The sequence below is a fragment of the Lissotriton helveticus genome, chromosome 10 (assembly GCF_964261635.1).
Source record: "Lissotriton helveticus chromosome 10, aLisHel1.1, whole genome shotgun sequence".
Classification (NCBI taxonomy): domain Eukaryota; kingdom Metazoa; phylum Chordata; class Amphibia; order Caudata; family Salamandridae; genus Lissotriton; species Lissotriton helveticus.
The window spans coordinates 207,855,134-207,872,965 of record NC_136071.1 but is presented as its reverse complement, the minus strand read 5'-3'; the positions used below and the strand labels follow the sequence as shown (position 1 = coordinate 207,872,965).

General features: G+C 44.7%; 1 protein-coding gene across 1 annotated transcript in view; it reads left to right on the top strand.

The window, feature by feature from the left end:
* Positions 1–17,832, top strand: part of BAIAP2L1 (BAR/IMD domain containing adaptor protein 2 like 1) — a 558,841-nt gene that overhangs the window by 84,416 nt on the left and 456,593 nt on the right. The window lies entirely within an intron of this gene.

The following is a 17,832-nucleotide window of genomic DNA, read 5'->3' as shown; positions in this document are numbered from 1 at the left end:
GCGTATTAGGTGTTCATGCCATCATCAGAGTCTAAGCCAGCCAGGGCCTTCACAACGACGCCTCGCTACCTCCTCACCTCCTCAAAGCAGGAAGCTCCTTGTGCAGTACTGGGGGCCGCCTGCCACGACGCCCACCCACCCTCTCTCAGGAATCCGCAAGTGACTATGGGCTGCACACTACTGTCAGTGTAACGGGGCAGAGGCCCAGTCTTCGAGTCTCCGGCGGCTGATTCATACACCTTGCCACCCATGGAATTGTGCCAAGGCCCACTGTGGTCTGGGGTTGCACTTCTGGTCACGGGCACTTCGCCTGCCTCAGCTCCTCTGATATGGGCCTCACAGTCTATCTTCTCCCAGGAGCTTTGGCGATTCAATTCGCAGTCTGCGGGCCCCAGAGCCCAGGCCCGCTTCAGAAGTTCACCGCCTGGCGTCGTTACACCCTCAGCTATGGTGATCACTTCACTGCCCGGCTGCACCTCCCGTTCAGGCCGCAAATGGCTATGGCGAGAACTTCGGCCACAGGAGTCTCTCAGCTGCGGTTCTTGTCCCGATTGGATCAGCAGGTACTCCGTTTACTTATGCTATCCTCGGGCCGGATTAATGTGACTGCTATACAGGGATGAGGAGAGTAAGACAGAGCGGACCTAACTAGCAGCCATCACCCTATGCTGTGTAGCCACGCGCCACTTTTACAATTTTTGACTGCCCTTTTTACTGTGCCCTGCTACCTCCCCCCGCCTATCCAAAATAATTGTTAAGCTTGGACTGTCAAGACTCCTAGCCTTCACCTATTAGAAACCATGTAAACCTGGTTCACAGTCACTGGGCTCTCATTGAGGACTGCCTATGCAGTGCAGTGCAGTGCCTAATTTATAAAGAATGTGTGCCAGTGCCCAAAACTCTGTTCAGAAGCCTGCGGCTGGCACTATTAAGTGTCAGTGTGCAGAATGCCAAGGCTGTACAGTCTGAAGTCCACCTTATGGCTCTCTAATTCACTACCAAACACACCCTGCCCTTTATCTTACTCTTGCAGGTCCATGATTTCTCTGTGTGATGGTTTTCCTGTCTTTCTTTCCCCTTTGTGTTTCCCCTCTCTTGCTTTCTGGAAATGTCTGTGAGGAACAAGTGCTGATGTCCAAAATGAGTTCTAGTTGGCTCACAGCTCAAATTAAGCACTATTTACTGTCTGGTACAGTTAAGTATTTGAGATGATAAGGGGAATGGTGCTATCCAAATATATTAGCAATAAATCTTCTGTGGCACTCTGTAGCTTTTGGTCGTATTATACACATAACTAAATTAGGTGCTCAATTTCCTTATATCTGTATTTTTATTTGAAGGAATGCTTCCTATGAATAAAGCACAGGTTTGGACCATGGTCTTGGGGAGATCATATTTTAATTCTCTGCCCTTTGAGTGACTCCCAGCTTCTTAACAACCTCCCACTCTGCTGAACCAGCCATTGAAGGGGTAACCAGCCAATTGAAGGGATTGGTGAGAGACTTTGTGACGAGATGCTTAGACTGTTGTAACAGGTTACACAGGCTCAAAGTCGTAGGGGCTGAATGTCCCTGAACTCCTGACTGAATCACATAAAACAAGTAGTGAAAGCTATCCGTTGGCTCCCGCTAGATCTATGCAGGCTTGAAGTTATCAGTCTCGCAGTAGGTCAGTTGCAGAAGTGCTGTCTGAATACATCAATGTGAAATGTTTTGTTATGCCTGTATGGGCTGATTTGGTAATCTGGTTTCTTGGTGTTTAATTCACTACTACTTGAAGAGGGGAGGGAGAGCAGCAGTGCAGTGCCTGCTGATTGATGTAGTGTTGTTGATGCCTTGATGTTTTCAAGTGTGACAGAAAAGGCAGACTCTCGCAGCCCCTCACAAACGCACACTCATCAGATTTGTAAGAAAGTGGGATGCCAATCCACCACAAGGAATAAGGCCACAAACTAATCAAGGCAAAACACTGTTTCAATAATTTATACCTGGGCTTCACCTCCTGTAACTATGAAACAGAGCAGGCATGCCTAACGTAGAAATATTTGTAAAGTACTTAATGGCAACAAAATAGTTAAAAAGGCAAAACATTGCATAAAAAAATCCAACAACCAATTTCTAAAACTAGAGGACAATATAATGAGCAAAAGAACACCAAAACAAAATAAAATATCATGGCGAACCGGACATATGAATGTTTAAAGATTTAAAGAAGAAAGTGCTAAAAAAAAGTAAATTGGCAGTTAGAAGTTACCCATGACCTAGGTGCCAACTTCCATAGAGGGGGTTCAGATCCACCAAGCGGGTCCTCCTGATCAAAGATCTCACCTTCTGACTTAGTCTCTGAAATTGAAGTCGAAATCCTGTAGCGGGGTAAGGTGCAGCCAATATCTGATGAAGTCTTGTCAAAGTCAGAGAGCCAATAGATGACGTCTGGCTGAAGCCATTTGCTTCGGTGGGAATAGCTTCAAGCACGAGAAATTCACATTTTGCTGCTGCTGAAGTGCTTGTGTTGGGCGGATACTTTTCGCGCCTTCACCTGGTCAAGATTTCTACTTTCAGTCATAGTCTTTGTTATGGCTCTCAAAGCGGAGCAAGCCTAAAGCAGTATCTGATGAAGTCAACACAAAATTGGACACCTTTGCCAAGAGGTCCTACTGACACACCAGAGGTTTTGGAAATCCAAACATGTTCTAAGTCTCAACTTTTCATACTTTCTGGAGCAGCTCCTGCCGGTCCTTTCTCAGGCTTCTAGGACCTCGGGGACAAAACAGTTGGGCTCAGACTCACTCCAGCAGGGACCAGCAGCAGGTTCCAGCCCAGCACAAGTTTCTGCTACTCAGCTAGACACTTCGGAGAAAAGGCCTCTTCCAGCCTGTGGTGTCCTTGTATCCACACAGAGGGTCACCCAACTGACCCTTGGATTCCTCTTCTAAGTCCTTGGTACAAGTGGGAGCAGGCCCAACTCTTCATGTCTCCACATAGATTTCAAAGAGCAAGTCTAGGCTTCTTCTGTTCATCCACAAGTCCAGAGAGTTTTGATGAGCTGTGGGTAAGGTGGCTCTTTTGTAAGATGTACTAATCATTAGGTAGAGGTGACTCCTGGACACTCCTGAACCAGTGGGAAAAAAGTTCTTATGGGCAACCCTTACTACGTTTGCAGCACAGCCTGTTTGCCTTACTGCAAACTATACCACATTGCACTATTGTGAGGCAAATCCAAGCTGGCCCTCCTTTCCAGCCTTGGAGACTGCTCCTTTGTTTATAGAAATGAGCACTCCCTGCTCCTCAACTACAGCAAACTGCTTCTGGGACTGGGCTAGAGCCAACTGGCCACTGAAAGACAAGGAAACAAAACGCTTCTGTTCACAATCAACAGGCAAGCCTCACCCTGGTCCATTGGAAGTTATTAAGGTTGCTGAACCCTCCCCAGCTGCCCTTCTTGAGCCAAAAAGAGTCGCATACTTCACACCCATGTCTTCTTGCCAAAAGGCCTAAACCATTGTTTCTGCTACAATAGCAGTTTTCACACCTGGGGAGAGACGCTGTCAGGGGCCAGCTTCTGGCAGGTGAATGCTTATCACCTTACTGGAGGTTCTGGGAGATAAAGTCTAGCTTTTTAAAATTCGCTTTTCATAAATAATTATTTCAAAGCAAACTTTATCACCGAATTGGAGAATAATAAGCATTCAAAATAGTGAGTGAATGAATCTAATTGTTTTCCCCAAACCAAAGAAAACAGAGTTATGATTTTATACTGAACTTTAGTTTTTGCTAATAGAACAGCTCCTCCCTTTTACAGTGAAAGTAGGCACATGTCCATACTAAAATCTTGTATGTGCCACTTTTAAATTCTAGGCAACCTGCCTAGTGGGATTCAGGGCCTTTTTTAGGGATGACTTATCTAATAATTAAAAATAGGGGTCTTTCTTATTGAAAGGATTATTTTAACAGATTTGCATGCAGGTTTAAAAGTTACAGGCAACCCCGCTTAGCCTGTAGCCATGTTTTCTTTGTCAGCCTATTGGATAGCACAACATGTGCCACAGTCCACAGGTGACATTTAAGTTTTCCATGCTATTTGGTGTATTTCCCTACTCCATATGCTACGGACTTACTGGAAAATTAGGTATGCCAATTATGAGTTAGCCAATTTTACCATGTTTAGTGGTAAGTGCAATTCTAGGAGGTTAGAAGAACATCTCATTATGTAAACTTGAAAGTGCAAGGGTCTGTGAAATCCACAAAAAGTATTTGACACTCCTGAAAGGATTACGACAGCTGGGTAACACAAAGCAGGCGGATTCGTCTTGTGCTGTTAAGGCACTGATCAACCAAGTCATCATCAACATTTCTTATTTTGGTTAAAAAAAGGTTAACCATAAAAGACACCGATAAATAAGATGTACACAGTTAAAAGTACACACATAATTTCAGTCCCCCGGCGCGAGGCTCAATTTAACAGCAGCACTTAAAAAGCAAGCAGCATTGTAAGTAATAAATTAATCAGACAATAATTTTAAAAACAATAAGGCAGGACGCACTTTAGTAAGATTCCGATCTTTCAACATAGGATTAAACAAGACTTTCCTGGGTTTCTTATAAAATGTGCAGAACATTGTAAAATGTAAGGTATCTTGCAAAGACGCATAATCACAGCCTCAAGATCCCAACAATTTTAGATCACTTCATCCATTTGGGGCAACTAGCAATAGGTGGAACAGGTGTAGCCAGAATCTGATAAGTAACAAGCTCTAGGTACTATTGGTCCACAAAAATAAGATAAGGTTCCATCAACTTGTCCGTTTTCAACAAGATAAAGCCACAAACTGTAGATTTCTGTAATTCCTGATTTTCCATATATGTTGACCTTTGCGTTAACATTTTTGTTTTTAGCCCATGTCTAGTCGGACTTAACCAGACCCCAAGGATTGGTAAATAGATCTACCCTCCAATGTTCTAGAAAGACTCCTCAATGTACTTGAGCCACGGTATGCGGTTAGCATTGTCAAGGGAGATACAATCCTGCAAGATTTTCGTGTTAAGTTTAGTTTCTGCGCTTGTCCATATATTTACCCCGAATAGGACACGTTACAACTCAAACATTTACAACGCATGCTTTTACAACGCATGATTTTACAATGCAAGCAATCACAACGCATTTTTAGAAACTACATTTACAACGCATACCATTACAACACATAAATCTTTTAGGGCAACAGTAGGGTAAGTGTTGGATAGTGCAGGAGTAAAAAAACAATATTCCCACTCCAGTGAGTGCAACAGTAGGGTAAGTGTTGGATAGTGTAGGAGTAAAAATTACTATTCCCATGTACCCCAAAACCCATACCCACCCTAAAACGTAAAAAATCCCCACTACTTACCTTCTAATGTGCTGTAATGGATTGCATTGTAGTGACATGCGTTGTAGAGACATGGGTTGTAATGGATGTGTTGTAATGGCATTCAATGTAAAAGCTGCTGTGTTGTAACAGCTGCGTTTGACAGGTAGTGCGTTGTAATGACTGCGTTGTAATGGATGTTTCCCATTTACCCCAGTATAGATGGGGACAAAGGGCCACTATGTTGGTAAAATTACTCAACCCCAGTTCCTCGTGACCCATATACAATGGAATGTTTTGAGGAACACTTAGCAGGCACCTAAAGAATTTATTTTCCATAATCTGTAGTTGAATAATGTTAGTATACCTCCATATGTCTCTACCACAGACAACTTTAGGAAGACATTTTGCCTGATAAACCTTCAGTATTGCCTTCAGTGGTTTCCTGCCGAGTGGGGATGGTAAAATTAGAGGCTGCAGCATTGGCCATTGTAAACTCAATGTTATTAACTAGTGTCAGGGGTCTCCAGCTCACTTCGGAGTCAAACAAAATTACTAAATAGGAAAATGCTGGAGCCTTTGATAAGGTTTGACCTCTCACCAGTAACATTTTCGGTTTGGTTAGTCATGGTCGCGCCAACATTATGAAGGATTTATTTAAAAGAGTTGCTAGATCTCACTCATCCATGAAAGTCACTAATGCTTCCAAAAAGATTTGCAAACCACTCGCGGTTCTGGATATCAGAATGGTAACGTCTGCATAAAGCAAAGGGCATGTCTCTATTAAGGGGCAATCCACTTTTGTTGCCACTAATACCGGTTGTAATCTAATGACATACAGTGTTTAATAAGAAAGAAGCAAGAATGCACCCTTGCCGAACCCCTCTTCCAGTATTAAACGATCGAGTACCAAAGAAATCCTCTATGTATCGGACTACCACTGATGTGTTAGCAGGGAGACCCCTCAAGAAATATATCATATCAGGATCAACCCACATAATCAAATGAATGATTCATAATTGGACTCTTTGATTGATTAACTCTATTGAAGGCCAAGGTAAGGTCTATAAAGGCCATAGGTATAGAACCATTGATAATCTCAATGGGGTAACCCAGTAACGTGCAGAACCTGGGGATAGGTAAGTTATGTGGACAATGGTTCTGCCACATCAATACATTTTATTCCTAGTCCTCCCACGGGTGGGACTGCAATTACTGATTCAGTAGAACACAACACTGATATTGCAAACAAAAAGACAATTGACTTGAAAAATGTTTGTATATTGAAAAAATAATGTATTTTTCTAAAATGACATAACGGGACACATATCCAGTATACACAACAAACATAAGTGATAATCTACAATGGTGAAAAAAAAGGGAAGAAATTGACTGAAGTGGTTTTTGTACACGTTTCAACAATACAAACTTTACATAACAAATATAGTACATGGAACATCAATTTTCTCATTTCATAGCGTTGTATAATCTGTGACAGAAGCCCTAGCAAGACCTATAATTCATCTCCTTAGTTGTATGGGTTTAGTTGGGCAACGACGCTTAATTGTGAACGTCGACGTTTCTACCCCATAAGACGTGTGTGTATGAATGACATCACAGTGGGGTATTCATCAGGACAAAGGAACAGTTCTGTATTTTCTGTTCAAGAAGAAAAATGGGTATGTTTTAGAGATCAGTGTTTGTAGAATGATAAGAAGAAGGTGAAGGCATAAATACGAGCTCACCTTCTAAAGAGAATAATGAAGCAGTTTTGAGTATAAGTATTGGTGCTCTGACACTACCAAGGCAGTACACTACTGGACCTATGAAAAACTGTTCCAGGAGTAAGGACTGCTGTGGAACAAAGATTGCCAGTCTGCTTGACTGACGGCTCTAAGGAACTGCTTCACTGCTGTGCCGAGCTGCCCTGCTGCCTGCTGATCTCTGCCCTTCTGAGGATAAAGGCTTGATCCATCTCCGTTGAACCCAGAGTGACTCCAAGGGCTTGCTGGCTTGCCCCTGTTTTCTGAAGTCTCAGGGTCATAAAAGACTTCATGCAATTCTGCTGGTGCTGCTGGACTTTGCCATCTGTGAGTCCTACCCTTGTCTGAGGTGCCCCCTCCAGTCCTGGGACTCAGACATTGGTTCTGTAGATGTTGTTCTAGAAAATTGATGCATCGTCACCACCACGCCGATTGAAACTGCCGAAGTGCTGTTCTGAACACATCCCTGCGTGGCTCGACGACAACGCGGAGGTACCATCTGCGATGCTGGACATCAGCGCAGCGACCCGTCTGCGTGAATCAGAATCAATGCATCGTACTCTTGACGAGGATGCTTTGCTCCATCAAAGGTATTTTGTCAGCAAGACCTGTTTGATTCCTGTAGCCAGCCTGCCCTCCATTGCGGTCAGCCTGAACTTTGGATTTTCCCAGTCTAGTGTGACCTCAAGTAACCTTTTAATGCTATTGACTTCGAAGCAGGATTTTTAGTTTATTCTTTAACGCAGTTTCTACTCATTTGGATTTTTGTCGTTTTGGTCTTGTTTTACTCAGATAAATATTCTCTATTTTTCTAAACCTGTGTGGAGTCTTTTTGTGGTGTTTTCATTGTGTTACTGGATTCATGTGTTGCACAAATACTTTGCACGTTGCCTCTTTAGATGAGCCTGACTGCTTTGTGCCAAACTACCAGAGGGTGAGCACAGGTTATCTTTCTAGCTTACCCTAACTATGATTGTGGTCCCTACTTGGACAGGGTGTAAACTACTACCAACTAGAGACCCTATTTTTAACCCACTTCTTTTAACTTTCTCTAGAGTAAATACTAAATGTAAAATCACCTTCACATTTGATTTAGGTTTGGTTCAGTTTCAGAAGCCACATAATTCTAAATCCCTACAAAATGTGAGACCCATTTGTCCGGGGTAACATGATGACATAGAGACCTGTTATCAACTGAAGCAAAACAAGGGTGGTTAATGATACTCCAGAACAGGGAGCTATTCCTCTGGCAACTAGCTTGAAAAAAGTTTTCTGATGCATCGTTTTCAATAGAATTCTTTTGCCTTCTACGTTCTATCTTAGTTAGTTCGGCATGCCACTGCTAATGCAGTGTCTCAAGGCTTAGACTTTAGAGCTCTCTGAAATCTTCTTAGTGTTTGAGAACACTCTATAAAAACATTTAAAAGCAGACTTCATCTTGGATGGGAGGGATGGGATGGTAAGAAGTTCGAACGCATCCAAGGACATTCTAGAAAAAGCCTCTAAAACCTCACTATGGGAGGACTCCTAATTTAAACAAACGGTAAACTCTAATGCACATCTACAGAACAACTTCCTCTTAAAGACCTTGGGGGCCACCGGTGTCCATTTTAGTCTTCTGCCCTGATTGGTTGCTGCCCACTCGCTGTTGCCCCCTTGTGTTTCCATCTTAACAGAATGCGTCCACTTCTAAGATAGAGAAACCAGGTTGTGGTCACTAAATTGGCTCAGCAGGATTTTAATATCATTAATATTAATGAATAGAGGTACAGAAACCAATGCAAATTCAATTACAGAGGCACAACTCCGATCAGTAAAAGTTCATGGTACCGAAGGTGACCAAGAAGAAACCAATTAATCAAGAGAATAAGCTAAATTAAACTCCCTTATGAGAGAGTTTAGCCAGTCTCCTTGCCTGGTATGTTCCATTTGTAGACCCACACAGCCATGCAACTTAATACCGCGCTCAACAACGTCTCCTGGCTCCCACCCAAATGAATATTAAAATCCGCTGCTCAAATTAAATTAGCAACGGTTGCGTTCCCCTCCTCTAGCTCTCTTAGTTATATGAGGATGGGTTAGCATTATAAAAGTTTATCAGTATTAATTTAGGAGCACCAGAGAAGGACATTCTTGGGGCCGGAAGGGTGTGAACACCAGTGACTATCTCCTTAAATTTTCCTTTCAGGGCCCTGGAAACAAATGTAGCCACGCCTCCTCTGGCCCTACCCTAGCTATACTTGGTTGCAGGGACAAGAAAAGGGCTTATGCCTGTTCAGGAAAAAACTGTTTGTGACCCATGTCTCCTGTAAGCTGATCACAGTAAAGCTCATGATAAAATTAAGCTAGTTCGCTTCCTTGTAAGTTCCAGTCCGTTTGAGCTAGTTCTGAAAGCTATACCGTAACTATGTGTGGCAGGAGTCCGTTTGATTCGAAATGTTGGTTTCTGTATTTTAAGCAAATCGCAAAGATCCAGTGTTCTCAGATGCTATAATAAAAAAAGATTGAGAGGAGAGGAGCTACCCTAGCATGATTTTCAAAGTGACTTGTTAATTGCACATTTTCAGAATACACCACATCAGGCTGGGAACAAATACCCAGAGGATTAGCCAGTATAGATGTATATTTGCTGGCTTTAGACAGTCTGCGGAAGCCAGCACATGAACCTCTACTCCAGGCCGGTTAAAGTTAAAATTGACCACAAAACAATTGCCAACACATATTTTTGCTATCTTTCCCAATCCAACCTACCCATCAGACCATATCATTTTGATCATATATATTAGACCTTCAAGCGGAGGGCTTTCCTATGTAATGGGTAACCTTATTTTTAAATGCAGATAACTTTCACTTGCATTGGTATTCAGTTGTGGAATCTTTCCTAATACTACCACATAAGAAGTGGCCTCAAGTTAGATTGATGGTGACTCCCTGCCTTATGGTTTAGGGGTTGTTGGGTCTAGAAGTGGTCTGCTCCCTCAAAGGCATCGGTTGATACAGCAGGGGGAGATTCTCAGTTAGTTTGGTTTTCGAAAATGGCCTCAGATAGGACCTGATTCAACCTGCTACCTTGTTCAGTTGCTGATTTTGTCAGGGTCACCTCTCTATGGCAGCATTTGTCACCATCACCCCGCACAGGCACCTGAATACTTTCCCTGGTGGTCAGCTCAACTTTTTTAACCTCCTTGATGGTGCCAGTAGCTCCTCGACCTTCATTGACAGTCTGGGTTTGGGTGAGCAATTTTACCTCTGCCTTAGTTCTGAGAGAGATTGCTTGATGTTGACAAGAAGGTTGCCATAAGACTCTAATAAAACATTGGTAAGCAGCTCAAACTTAGAATGCAACTTTTCCAATAGATTGTGGACCATATTGTTGTCCAGTTCATATAATTAATACATTATCACTGTTTGGTATGTTTTTTGATAGTGTAACCTTAGAAGCTGCCTACTCCCTTTTTTTCCTCTTCCAGGCTGAGAGTTCGAAAGTGTCTCCTCAGAGGGAGGGTCTACCTCTAAACTGGCCTGGTGGACTTCCACACACGCATGGTTTCCTCCACAAAATGGACCCCCCTCTCTGGATCACTGAGGCCCATTTGCTGAAGCAAGACCATACTTGGAGACCACACCAGGGCTATGGGTACCAGGCTTAGGATTGTTATGACCAGCGGAGGCCTGAGGAGCCAACTCCTCCTTGACGTTGGTGATCTCTTCGTTAATAGCCCCAACCGTTGATGACAAGCAAAATAGATGGCTGGACTTACCGTGATTGGGCTCAGCCGTGTCAATAAAGTTAATTAACAGAGGCCAAGTAGGAACAGTTAGCTTTCATTTCCCCATTGTTCGCGTAATTGTATAACCAGTGTTGGAGGTGGGCCCGGTCCAGTCTCGATCAGTTATGTACGGGTGCAGATGGGCCTCCTCGTGGCCTGGTCTTTGTCCAAGCACGTCTCGCACAGAAGGTTCCCACATCATCCTATATGCGCCTGACTAGTGTTAATAACCGTCGCCCCCGCTTCCTGGCGGTCAAGCAGCCTGAGACTTGGGGTCCAGTCCCAGGCAAAAACAATGCAGACAGTGGGTCCCATGGCGTCCTGTATATGTGCCCGGATGGCATGGCAACCAGTTCCCCCCACCTCCTGGTGACCAAGGAGCCTGGAGCCTGGCCCCAGGCCAAAACAATGCAAGCATTGCAATCTACCAAGCACTTCATCTCTCACACTCGAATAATAAGGTTCCCCTTTTTCTGGGATCCCAAATACGACCTGACTAGGGCCCATCGACTGGTGCTTGTCTGCTTTTAAGAGCCTAAGAGAGGCTTGGAGCATGAACCCCTGTTCTAATCTGGGCTTCCTTTGGCCTAGCAGGAGTAGATAGAATCAAGTCACTTTTAAAGTTTGTGTGATATATGCTCAGGTTGCCAGCCTTGATTGGTCTTCCATATCGCTCTTCCTTCATAGAATGCCTTTATTCATCAGTCGACAGCGTAAAATAAATAAAAGGTTTTTGCTAATTTGAAAGCATCTCTGCCTGGCACAATTTGCTTTATAGATCACTGAGGCTGCTCTGATTAACCCCCCCCCCCCCCCCATTTTGATGTACGGGCATGCAGAATCCAACTGTCCCTCTATGTCTAGGCTTGTTTTAAAATTGGGTAATTGGTTGAGGAGGTGAAACCCTAGCTCAAATAACAACCACTATACTTGCAGGGTGAAACACAAGAAGGTCACTAAATTAACTTGTGCTTAACCCTCTAGTAGAATGGCACAGTAGCAGTTGGGCTCAACTTAGAGGCATTGTGTAAAGTATTTATGCAGCACTCAAACAGTAATAAAGTGACAACACAGCACTAGAAAAATCCCAAACCATGTAGAAGAATAGAATAAAATGTAATGCATTATTTACCACCAAAATGACAAAAATCTAATCAGTAGAACCGGAGATGTGCTGTTTCAAAGATTTAGGTAAGTAAAGTGCCTAAAAGCACAGAGCGCCACTTGCTGTCATCTGGTCATGCTATACCGAAGTTCAGGTCAACTGCGGTTCCACGTGGGCCGGATACGGGGACCAGATAAATCCCAATGAAAAAGTTACCTTCTCAAAGTAAGGCGCGAAGAGCCCAGTTCGCGTTGGAGGAGGCCGCGAAGAGCTGGGAGAGAGAGAGAGAGCTGATGGTCCTCACTGTAGCACTAAGAGCAGGCTGGGCTTAGCGGATGCTCGTCGCTTTAGCACAAAGATCCTGTTGGGCCTCGCAGACAGTTGTTGCTGGAGCTTCCCACTGGCAGCGACTGCGGGCTGTTGATGCTGTAGCACGAGGTGCATGTCATGTCGCTGGTTGTCACTGTAGCGTGATGAGTCTTGTTCACCTGAACTTTGCGTTAGCGGGTGGCAAGATCTTGGCATGAACAGCCCAGTTTCTGATTGCCAATAGCCCAGAACTTTAGGAATTTCTCCTATTTTTTAGAGGAATGCACTCTGATGCCAACCAAGGGCTCAGGACCAGGGGAGGTGTGCCTCTTAGCAATCGGACTCACTTTTGCAGAGACCAGCAGGGCTCGGGCAGGTCCAGTTGCAGGTCCAGTGCGACTGGGCAGTTGCAAGGTGGCCTCTGGAGCTTATGTGCCTGTATCTATGAAAGGAAGTCAGTCAGCTGACATTTGGAGTCACTCATATAGCCTGGGATGAAGGGGGAGGTCAAGTCTTCCTTCTCAGACAGCAATGCAGGCCTCCAACAGCAGGGCAGTCCTTCCTCTGCAGCATTCACAGGTCCAGGTGTGTACTGAAGAGTGGGTATGAGGATCCTATTTTTATATCTCCCCCTTTCTCCACCCCAATACACAGCTGACAGATGCTTCTGTAATTCCTTCCTCCCTGCTCTCGAACCTGGATGTCTGGAGTCACAAAAGGCTTGTGTGAAGTTCTTTGTGTGTGCTGGGGTGGCCCTTTGTGACACTGTCTGGGAGAATACACAAAGGCAAACTACATTTAGTCATGTGACCCAAGATACAGGCTGAAAGGCACCAAATGGTAAGGACAAGAAAATGAAACCTTTCTAAAAGTGGCATTTTCAGATTTATGACTGAAAATTCGACTTTATCACTAAAGAAGGTTTTACATTTAGTTCATTTGAGTGTTATCATGAGATTTCTACAGATTCCCCTAAAATGGTTATCACTTAATAAATGTAATAAGGTAACACAAAGGTAAGCCCTGCAGTAGTTATAAACAAATGTAGAAGTTTTCTTTTACTTCTAGAACACATAAAACTTAAAAACGCATGTCTCACTTTTCAAATACACTACACGCTGCACTGTGGGCTGTGTAGGGCCTACCCTGGGGGTGACTCATATGTATTAAAATGGAAGGTTTAGGCCTAGCAAAGGTTTATTTTCACAGGTCAAAATGGCAGGTTAAAACAACACACAGGCCTCAGTGGCAGGACTGAAGAAAGCCTACTTAAGTGGGTGTCAGGGTAGGTGATGTAGGCACACCAGTAGCATTTAATTTACAGGCCCTGGTTACACGTAGCAGCACTTTACTAGGGACTTATAAGTACATTAAATGTGCCAATTTGCTGTAAGCCAGTTTTGCCATGTTTAAAGGAGGGAGCACTTTAGCACTGGTAACTAAATAACGGTGATGGATCAAGCCCTGATCTTTGGACTGGGTAAGAGTGGTCTGCTTAATTCAGACACTCTGTTCATCACCACCCCCTTTTCTGAATCGTTTTTGGCCACTATAGGTGTGGCAGGGTATACTCAGACATGAGTCCCTTGCTCACTGCTCCATCAGGATTCAAGCAAGCCGGGCCGAAGAGGCTGAAATGCCAGAAACCGGTCCCCGGTAGCTTGTATCCTTTCTGGTGAAGAATTGGCTTGGTAGTTTGGTCTGCCCTGTTCCCATGATGCACTGGGCCAGGGACAGACTAATTTGCATATAGCCAGGTTCTGAGCTGGGATGGGGCAGCGAGCTAAATAACGGTGATGGATCAAGCCCTGATCTTTGGACTGGGTAAGAGTGGTCTGCTTAATTCAGACACTCTGTTCATCACCACCCCCTTTTCTGAACTGGTTACACGTAGCAGCACTTTACTAGGGACTTATAAGTACATTAAATGTGCCAATTTGCTGTAAGCCAGTTTTGCCATGTTTAAAGGAGGGAGCACTTTAGCACTGGTTAGCTTAGGTAAAGTGCAAGGCCAACAAAAATGAATTCCACAAAACAGGAGTAGCAAAGCCAAATCGTTTGGGGGAAAACTGCGCCTAGGAAGTCAGGTCAAACACGTGTGTCTCCACTCCAGCTGAAAGTGGGGAGAACTACTCAACATCATGGGAGTTCTCATCACTACGGTGGGAGAATCTGGAATAAACATCAGCATTGGCGTGGTTGGTTCCAAGATCTTTTCCACTGTGAAGTCCATTCCCTGTTGGGAGATGGCCCACCTCAACAATTTTGTATTCAGATTTCCACCCTTCTTCTGTATGAGCCAGTGAGTGGCCTGTGGTCTCTCTGAAACCAGAAGTGAGCCTCAAACAAGTATGGTCTCAGCTTCTCCAGTGCCCAGACCACAGCAAAAACTTCACACTTAATAGCACTGCACCTCTGTTCCCTGTGGAGTAACCTTCTGCTAATGAAGGCTACAGGTTGGTCTAGGCCTCCTCATTTAACCGTGATGGTACAGCCTGATGCCATGCTCTGAAGCACCCGTCTCACTGAATTTCTGGGAGAAGTCCAGGGCCTGAAGCGCAGGTGCCATGCACCTGGCATCCTTGAGGGTAGAAAAGGTTTTATGGCAGGCTTCTGTCCATATAAATGTCTTGAGCAGCTTCTTAGAAGTTAGCTTATTTAAGGGGACAACACTGGTGCCATAGCCCTTAACAAATCTCCTATAACAACCAGTGAGGCCCAGGAAGGCCCTCACTTCTGTCTCTATCTTGGCTTGGTGGTTTGCATCTTGCTTCCACCCAGGAAATGTGCCAGATACACCACAGTACCCTGCTGCATGTTGCACTTGCTGGCCTGATAGTCCGGCGTGCCTGTTGCAGGGCCTGAAGTACTCTCTGGTGGTGAAACAGATGGTCCTCCCAGCTGCTGCTGTAGACAGCTATGTCATCCAAGTGGGCAGCTCTGAAGGACTCCATCTGGACGAGGACTCCGTTTACCAACCTCTGGAAGGTGGCAAGGGCATTCTTTAATCCAAAGGACTACATGAGTGCTCAATCAACCCAAAGTCAAGCATTTTAGAGAGTTCCTACTTAATGATAGCTCTCACCTGTGCATTTTATTTTTCACAAGCATACAGTCTCCAGTAGCAGTGTCAATGGTACGCAAGTGTGTAAGTCTAGGAGTGAGGGAGAACAGGGAGCCAAACACCCCCAACGACTAGCGACAATCTCTCTGCTGCTCTGGGGTTAGGGTAGGGAAGAGGTTGACACCCTCCACTAGACCCATCATCCATCACCAGGAGCATAGTGACTTCAGACCTCTCATAGTGTGGCTTGAGGTGATTCACATGGAGTTCCCTTAAGGTATTCCTGTGGATCTTGACCTCCCCATTTCACCTCATTATGCCCTTCCCAACGGTTTTGGAGGTCCCTGAGCTCTACTGGCTTAATTACTCACACTTTCCGTCTAGGCTCAATCACTACCACAGTGGCCTTCTGGTCACACCAGAGTTTCTTTACTTTCTGACTGCCCTTTGTGGTTCTCAGAAGTCTTCTTCCAAAATGTTTACATCTGGTTTCTGAGAGCTAGCATGTAGCTAACTACATCTTGATAGTGTGGGCTTTTGGGGAGCTTGCTTCCATCCCTCCTTCACCAGACTGAGAGGTCTGCTAACAGGGTGGGCATAGAGGAGCTCAAATGGGCAAAACTCAACTACCTTCTGTGGCACCTCCCTATAGGCAAACAGCAGGCATGGTAAGAGGACATCTCACTTCCGCCTCATTGGCTCAGGGAGGCCCGTAATCATGCCTTTGCGGGTCTCATTGAATCTCTCAACAAGCGCATTTACCTGGGGGTAATAGGGTTTGGAGAACCAGTAGCTTACTCCCACACTCATCCCACATTGACTTCATGCACGCAGACATGAAGTTGGTGCTCCTTGTCAGAGACCACTTTCTTGGGGAACCCCACTTGGGCAAAAATCCCTACCAGGGCCCTAGTCAATGCAGGTGCAGTCACGGATCTCAGAGGTATGGTACACTATATAGTAGTTAATTTTCCTAATAAATCAGGTGATCTTCCAAGGTGTCACCAGCCGCCTGTGTCTCGCTTGCCGTCTCAAGCCCTCTAGGTTTGGGCACTCCTAAAATGGTGGTCTGACCACACGAAAAATGGCTTCTTTGATAAGACAGGTAAGTTCATCCCCAAGTGCCTAGAATTCTACAAGTAAGGAGGAGGACACCACCCAAACATTAGAGAGCAGACCCCAGGGTTGGCCAGAGTAGGCCTGGCGAAGGGATTGCCCCAAATAGTATTGAGGTGCAGCCGTTTCCGTAGTGTCTCTTGTGAAATGGAGATGCTGCCCAAAGTGCACATGCCTTCCAATACTTATAAATACAGGCAATAGGTCATAATCAATGAGCAGAAGGTGGAGACTCCAAAGGACAAAAAGGGATCAGCCTCGCAAAGTTACTCGAGTCTTGCCACCGATCACAATTCATGATGATTATATAGAGAAAGTAATGGTGAAGAACCACCCAAAGAGGATGAGCTCCTCCGGCTCATTCAGGCTTATTCAGTCTCGAGGCATGAATGGGATCATTATATAGCCCCCTTTCGGCCTTTCACAAGCCACCACCTACTAGTTTTCCTCCTGAGGCTATTGTAGGACTTAATTAACTATTCGAGAGAGCCTCGAAATGGTTTGACCTACCAATAAGTTGTTTTTGTAGGACTTTAAGGACTTGGCCAGTAAATCAGTAAAGTCTATTTTCATAGCTATCACATTTGGGAAGAAAGTCTGAAGATGATGAGAACTACAGCTTCAGTAGCGGCTTGAAAAGTACAAAGCTCCAGAGAATTCACCTTCATGTCTACTTGTTAGTAATGCAGGCTGCCCAGAGGAGAGCCAGAAACCCTTCGACTTTCAGTTCAGCTTACCCAGATAAAGAAGGGAGACTTGTGGACAATGTGAGGAAGAGATTCGAGACTATGGCAGCCACAGAAATAAGGGCATTGAATGCACTGGCCATATTGGGGAGCTATATCAGGCAAATGTGGTCGGCTATAGCTCCCTTCCTCGAGCTCTTACCTGAGGACAAATGGAACGAGGCTATAGATCTTCTGTAAGAAGGAGAAAGGGCCTCCTCGGAGATCGATACTGCGATGGATGTTGCCTCTTCAGGCTTTTGACAAATGGCCGTGCTGCGTTGTCACGCTGCCAAGGTTGGATGAAAGCTACCTCGTTCCTTCCGGAGGTCCAGGCAAAAAATAAGGGCATGCCTTTTGATGGGGAAAATCCTTTTGAAAAGCATGTTGAAACTCCCTACAATCCATTAAGACAGGCATGGCACATTCCTTGGGATTGCTACAGCAACACTGTTAGAGCTTTCGAGGCAATGGAGTAAGAAGTCAGTTCTCCTGTAAAGGCTCATTCTAGTCATACTGGTATCAACCTTACCCTTCATTGCAACAGGGATTTTGACAGCAGTATGCCCCGCAGCAGCAATATAGAGCACCTCTAGCTGCATCATATATGAGACGGACATCTTTCCGGAGATCTTCAGC